The sequence below is a fragment of the Aegilops tauschii genome, chromosome 3 (assembly GCF_002575655.3).
Source record: "Aegilops tauschii subsp. strangulata cultivar AL8/78 chromosome 3, Aet v6.0, whole genome shotgun sequence".
Lineage (NCBI taxonomy): Eukaryota > Viridiplantae > Streptophyta > Magnoliopsida > Poales > Poaceae > Aegilops > Aegilops tauschii.
The window spans coordinates 74,921,166-74,929,010 of NC_053037.3; positions in this window are offsets into that span (position 1 = coordinate 74,921,166).

Consider the following 7,845-nt stretch of genomic DNA (forward strand, 5'->3'; position numbering starts at 1 on the left):
AACATCTTAAATATATGTTTGCAGTCCGGCCCGCAGTCTTCCTTAACAGTCCTCCTCCTCGGGTGACCTGCTTCCGGAGATGATGGAAAGCGAGAAGCCTCCACATGCTTCCTCGCCCCTTAGGGCGGACGACTTCAAGGTGTCATCCCGGAGGGTCTCCCCCGATCACCAAGTGGCGCGGGGGGCAATAAAGGCAGCGCCCGAAGTTGAGACTTCGGTCGTCAAGGGTCCGGGGAGTGCAGCCCCTACGGGGACTGACAATAAAGGCCTCGGACTATCCGATTTACAGCCAAAAGCGACTCTAGGGTCGAGTAAACATATCCCTTCGAAGGGAGTTCGTACTCCTGCAGCCGCTTCCAGGAGTCCAGAGGCGCCGGATACATTAATGAGCATGTTGCAGAATGCGTCCATCTCAGAGGAACATCATACCTTAATGGGAATGGTAGTTGAGAGGATTCTGTCCGCAAGAAGCGGATTGAATGAAGCCTTCACAGGCCTACTAAGAGGCTTGAGGTATGCAATGTAATATCTTGAGTACTCTTTACATGCAAAATGTGCCTTTGTATAGATAGTAGCCCCTGAGATTCTGGTCGGCTTCCACAGGGAGGCGATCAGAGGATCCAAAGATATGCTCAGGAAATAACATGAATAATTTAAAAAAACAGGCTGTTATGTCAATGACGACTGCCCCCGCTGCGGAAGTTGCAGATTTAAAACAAAAACATGAGTCAGCGGATGAGGACATTACTCTTATTAACAGGCGGCTCGACGAGGCACAAGGTACGTTTTGGGGCAGTCAGCTTATGCATGTATAATGATATAAGCACAAAGCTGAGAATTTTTAACTGGGACATGCATAATTGCAGATGGTGCTGCTGCGGTTGAGACCCTTCGGGCTGAACTTGCCCGGGCCAAGGAGCAAGCCAGAGTGAGCAATGCGGCTGTCAAAAAGGCAGCTGCTGATTTAAAGGACGAACAGGCCACTCGGCGCCAGTGCGAGGAGAGAATATCTACCATGGCGCGAGAGCTAAAGGATGCCACTACCCAGTGCAAATCACTCGAAAAGGATAACAAAGCCAAGATGGCCGATCTCGACAAGGCCTTACAAGAGGCGCGAGAGGCACGATCCGAGTCAAGAGCGGCTCGGGAAGAGATTCGGCAAGCTGGGGAGATAGCGGCTGGTAAGCCCTTTCTTTTACAGACTAAATTCGGCGATCTGAAGTATGCCCCGCTGAATCAAGTGTGGAGTTCTCCAGACTCGTTCTTGGACCTGCCGAAGAGTGTCGCCGATGCGGCACGGTTTTACCAAGCGCAAGACGGACGTGCAGTGGAGAAGCTTTTCTGGTCACAGTTCGACGGGCCAAAGCGTCCGCCGTTGCTGAACGAACAAATGGCCCAGTGGGCCGAGCTCCACAAGGTGTCCGGAGCTGCCATGGAGGAAGTCGTGGTCCGGCTGTGGCCAACTGAGCTAATTCCGAATGGTTATTTTGGTTTGGTGCAGTGGCTTGTTGACACAGTGCCGCGTATCGACGCTGTTAAGCGGTCGGCGTGCATTGAAGGTGCATGGATGGCCTTTGCCCGCGTCAAGACGTACTGGGCAAAAATGAAGGCCACCGATATTGCAGCAAACATTCCACCCGAGGGCAAGGACCATCGCGCGCCGGAGCAATATTTTGAGGATGTCCTAGAGGGCGCCTTCTTGATAGAGGGTCAATGCTCGAAAGATATTATGTTCGAGTAAATGTATCAGAAGTGTGATAACAATATTATGATATATTAAGGCTGTGTTATATTTATGCCCGTTGCCTAAAGGCATTTCCTCCTGTGCGGCCGTTTTTTTATAATCTGAAAGTTTGCCAGTCATCGGCTTCAGCCCCCTCGCATATAATGCGGGGGTGTTTGGAATAGCAACTGACCATGCTTGACCCAATGTCTTGGTCCGTTAAGGAGGTGTCAGTGCGGCGAACTAGGCAATCGGACTATAGGGCTTTAACACCTTCACTTAGCCATAGGAGTTTGATGGTGGGTCTACAATATAGCCCCTTGTATGTACGCAGTTATCCGAATACGGCTGCGCTACATAGGTGACCGGAAGAACGGTCCTTCATGTAAAGAAATCGCAAAAGATTCTGATAAGTCAACGAGTGGTTGACCAGCTCTCACCGCATCATGACAGTCATTTTTCAGCTTTCTCTATTGAGGTGCTTGACCAGGTGAACCGGAAACACAATCGCAGTAGTTCTCCCTTTACTACCCTAGCCGATAGGACAGAATGTAAGGTAGTAAGCACAGGAGCCGGGCAACCCAACTATTGACCACAGACATGATTCGGAGCTGATGCATATAAGGCCAAACTTGTGACGCCGAATTATGCTATAAAGCTGTTTAGACTTTTCGGCAACACATATGTTTCCGTATCGAGCCCCTGGCGATTTGAGCCGAGGTGCGCGTGTGAAACAACTGGAGAAGCAAAATTCAGTTCTGGAAAAAGCAAATACTGAATACGGATTTATGTTCACTAGAATCTTTATACGTCAAACGCAATTATACAGATTACACCACCCCTACCCAGGCTATTTGACATGCCAGGGGTCGAAGGCCGGGGAAAAAGGCACTTTACAGGTTTGAAATAAAGTGTGCGGTCTACAAAAAATTATTTGGACCTCTTGTCGCACGTCTGCGCTGCCTTTGCCTCAGCTAAAAGCTTCCTTGACAGGAATAGCCGTTGGTTATTTATACGAAGCCGAACTCAGAAAGAGTCCTTGTAAATCCGTAGGATGAACAAGTTTTGATTCACCTGTAGTAAAAGATAAAAAATAGTTAGATAAAAAAGAAGAAGGCTAGAGGAATGCGAACCGTATTGTAAGCCTGTCTGTATTGTGCCTCCGCCGATGACCAAGTTATTTTAAGTGCATAATGATGTATGCGCGATAAAAACTTCGCGAGTATATGAGGCGAACGATGGAGGCCGAACTGCTAATCTAGCTCTGAAATTGACCGGTCCTGTGTAGTAGAGGCCGGCGGCTTAATGGCCGAAGAGATACGCGGCTTAATGGGGCCGCTTTGTACTTCGGCTGCAATAGCCGCAGTATGCTCCTCTGTACGGAGGGAGCGTTCCGTATTTTCGTCTATCGTGATGACGCCTCGTGGACCGTGTTGGGGAACATAGTAATTTCAAAAAAATTCCTACGCACACGCAAGATCATGGTGATGCATAGCAACAAGAGGGGAGAGTGTTGTCCACATACCCTCGTAGACCGTAAGCAGAAGCGTTATGACAATGCGGTTGATGTAGTCGTACATCTTCACGATCGACCGATCCTAGCACCGAAAGTACGGCACCTCCGCGATCTGCACACGTTCGGCTCGGTGACGTCCCACGAACTCACGATCCAGCAGAGTGTCGAGGGAGAGCTTCGTCAGCACGACGGCGTGATGATGGTGATGATGAAGCTACCGGCACAGGGCTTCGCCTAAGCACTGCAACGATATGTCCGAGGTGGATTATGGTGGAGGGGGGCACCGCACACGGCTAAGAGATCAATAATCAACTTGTGTGTCCTAGGGTGCCCCCTACCCCCATATATAAAGGATCAAGGGGGAGGCTGGCCGGCCCTTGGGGCGCGCCAAGGAGGGGAGGAGTCCTCCTCCTATTAGGAGTAGGACTCCCCCTTTCTTAGTCCAACTAGGAGGAGGAAGGGGGAAGGAAGGAGAGGGAGAGAGGGAGGGAAAGAGGGGCGCCACCCCCTCCTTGTCCAATTCGGACTCCTCAAGGGGGGGGGGCCAGCCCATGGCTCCCTCCTCTCTCTCTCTCACACAACTCACAAGGCCCATGTTGGCCCATTAGTTCCCCCGGGGGTTCTGATAACCCCCCGGCACTCTGATAATTATCCGGTAACCCCGGGAACTCATCCCGTGTCCGAATATAGTCATCCAATATATCAATATTTATGTCTCGACCCTTTCGAGACTCCTCGCCATGTCCGTGATCACATCCGGGACTCCGAACTATCTTCGGTACATCAAAACACATAAACTCATAATACCGATCGTCACCGAACGTTAAGCGTGCGGACCCTATGGGTTTGAGAACTATGAAGACATGAACGAGACACGTCTCCGGTCAATAACCAATAGAGGAACCTGGATGCTCATATTGGTTCCTACATATTCTACGAAGATCTTTATCGGTCAAACCGCATAACAATATACGTTGTTCCCTTTGTCATCGGTATGTTACTTGCCCAAGATTCGATCGTCGGTATCTCAATACCTAGTTCAATCTCGTTACCGGCAAGTCTCTTTACTCGTTCTGTAATGCATCATCCTGCAACTAACGCATTAGTCACATTGCTTGCAAGGCTTATAGTTATGTGCATTACCGAGAGGGCCCAGAGGTACCTCTCCAACAATCAGAGTGACAAATCCTAATCTCGATCTATGCCAACTCAACAAGTACCATCGGAGACACCTGTAGAGCACCTTTATAATCACCCAGTTACGTTGTGACGTTTGGTAGCACACAAAGTGTTCCTCCGGTATTCGGGAGTTGCATAATCTCATAGTCATAGGAACATGTATAAGTCATGAAGAAAGCAATAGCAATATAATAAACGATCAAGTGCTAAGCTAATGGAATGGGTCAAGTCAATCACATCATTCTCTAATGATCTGATCCCGTTAATCAAACGACAACTCATGTCTATGGCTAGGAAACTTAACCATCTTTGATTCAACGAGCTAGTCAAGTAGAGGCATACTAGTGACACTCTGTTTGTCTATGTATTCACACATGTACTAAGTTTCCGGTTAATACAATTCTAGCATGAATAATGAACATTTATCATGATATAAGGAAATATAAATAAAAACTTTGTTATTGCCTCTAGGGCATATTTCCTTCAGACCGGGCATCTTAAGCTTTAGATAGGCGTAGTGTGGGACCGCATAAAAATGAGCGAAAGCGGTCTGTCCGAGCAGTGCATGATAGCCACTGCGGAATGGGACAATATCGAAGATCAAGTCTTCGCTTGGAAAGTTGTTCGGCGAGCCGAAGACAACTTCCAATGTAATTGAGCCTATGAAGTGGGCCTCTACGCCAGGTATTACTCCCTTGAAGGTAGTTGTGGTGGGCTTGATTCGCGAAGGATCAATGCCCATCTTGCGGATAGTGTCTTGGTAGAGTAGATTAAGGCTACTACCACTGTCTAGGAGGACTCTCATAAGATGGAACCCATCGATAATTGGGTTGAGGACCAGAGCTGCCGAACCTCCATGACAGATACTGGTTGGGTGGTCCCTGCGATCAAAAGTGATCGGGTAGGCCGCCCATGGGTTAAATTTTGGGGCGACCGGCTCTATGGCATAGACGTCCCGCAGTGCGCGCTTGCGCTCCCTTTTAGGGATGTGTGTCACATATATCATGTTTACTGTTTTTACTTTGGGGGGAAATTGCTTCTGTCCCCCGGTGTTCGGTTGGCGAGTCTCCTCGTCATCGCTACCATTGGGCGGCCCCTTCCCCTTGTGTTCGGCGTGGAGCTTGCCGGCCTGCTTAAAGACCCAACAGCTTCTGTTGGTATGATTGGCTGGTTTGTCGGGGGTGCCATGGATCTGGCAGGGCCGGTCCAGTATTTTATCTAGACTGGATGGTCCGTCTCTGTTTGCCTGGAATGGCCTCTTCCCTTGACCGGATTTGGAGCCGCTGGATCCGACGTTGACCGCCGTGTCTTGCGTTCCTTCATTATTGTTTCGACGCTTGTGTTTATTGCAGCGTGGCTTGCCGTTGCCATCTCGGGCTTCAGAAGTGCCTGGATCGCTGGTGCTATTGCTTCGACGAACCAGCCAGCTATCTTCTCCCGCACAAAAGCGGGTCATTAGCGCGGTGAGGGCTGCCATGGATTTCGGTTTTTCCTGGCCAAGATGGCGAGCGAGCCACTCATCTCGGACGCTATGCTTAAAGGCCGCCAGGGCTTCAGCGTCCGGACAGTCAACAATTTGGTTCTTTTTAATTAAGAACCTAGTCCAGAGCTTCCTGGCTGACTCTCCGGGCTGTTGAACTATGTGACTTAAGTCGTCGGCATCTGGAGGTCGGACATATGTACCTTGGAAGTTATCGCGGAAGGCGTCTTCCAAGTCCTCCCAGCTACGAATGGAGTTTTCGGGTAGACTGTGAAGGCAATATGCCCTAGAGGCAATAATAAAGTTGTTATTTGTATTTCCTTATATCATGATAAATGTTTATTATTCATGCTAGAATTGTATTAACCAGAAACTTAGTACATGTGTGAATACATAGACAAACATGGTGTCACTAGTATGCCTCTACTTGACTAGCTCGTTGAATCAAAGATGGTTATGTTTCCAAACCATAGACATGAGTTGTCATTTGGTTAACGGGATCACATCATTAGAGAATGATGTGATTGACTTGATCCATTCTGTTAGCTCAGCATTTGATCATTTAGTATATTGCTATTGCTTTCTTCATGACTTATACATGTTCCTATGACTATGAGATTATGCAACTCCCGAATACCGGAGGAACACTTTGTGTGCTACCAAACGTCACAACGTAACTGGTTGATTATAAAGGTGCTCTACAGGTGTCTCCGATGGTACTTGTTGAGTTGGCATAGATCAAGATTAGGATTTGTCACTCCGATTGTCGGAGAGGTATCTCTGGGCCCTCTCGGTAATGCACATCACTATAAGCCTTGCAAGCAATGTGACTAATGAGTTAGTTGCGGGATGATGCATTATGGAACAAGTAAAGAGACTTGCTGGTAACGAGATTGAACTAGGTATTGAGATACCGACGATCAAATCTCGGGCAAGTAACATACCGTTGACAAAGGGAACAACGTATATTGTTATGCGGTTTGACCGATAAAGATCTTCGTAGAATATGTAGGAACCAATATGAGCATCCAGGTTCCGCTATTGGTTATTGACCGGAGATGAGTCTCGGTCATGTCTACATAGTTCTCCAACCCGTAGGGTCCGCACGCTTAAAGTTCGGTGACGATCGGTATTATGAGTTTATGTGTTTTGATGTACCGAAGGTAGTTCAGAGTCTCGGATATGATCATGGACATGACGAGGAGTCTCGAAATGGTCGAGAAATAAAGATCAATATATTGGACGACTATATTTGGACAACAGAATGGTTCCGAGTGAGATCGGGAATATACCGGAGTACCGGGAGGTTACCGGAACCCCCCGGGAGGTATATGGGCCTTATTGGGCCCTAGTGGGAGAGAGGAGAAGGGAGCAAAGGAGGGGGCGCGCCCCCCCAAGCCCAATCCGAATTGGGAGGGGGGCCGGCCCACCCTTTCCTTCCTCCCCCTTCCTTCTCTCCTAATCCAACTCGGGAAGGGGGGGGGGATCCTACTCCCGGTGGGAGTAGGACTCCCCTTGGGGCGCGCCTAGAAGGCCGGCCTCCTCCCCCTCCTCCACTCCTTTATATACGGGGGAGGGGGGCACCCCATAGACACACAAGTTGATCATTGATCTCTTAGCCGTGTGCGGTGCCCCCCTCCACCATAATCCACCTCGGTCATATCGTCGTAGTGCTTAGGCGAAGCCCTGCGCCGGTAGCTTCATCATCACTGTCATCACGCCGTCGTGTTGACGAAGCTCTCCCTCGAAGCTCTACTGGATGGTGAGTTCGTGGGACATCACCGAGCTGAACGTGTCCAGATCGCGGAGGTGCCGTACGTTCGGTACTAGGATCGGTCGACCATGAAGACGTACGACTACATCAACCGCGTTGTCATAACGCTTCCGCTTTCGGTCTACGAGGGTACGTGGACAACACTCTCCCCTCTCGTTGCTATGCATCACCAT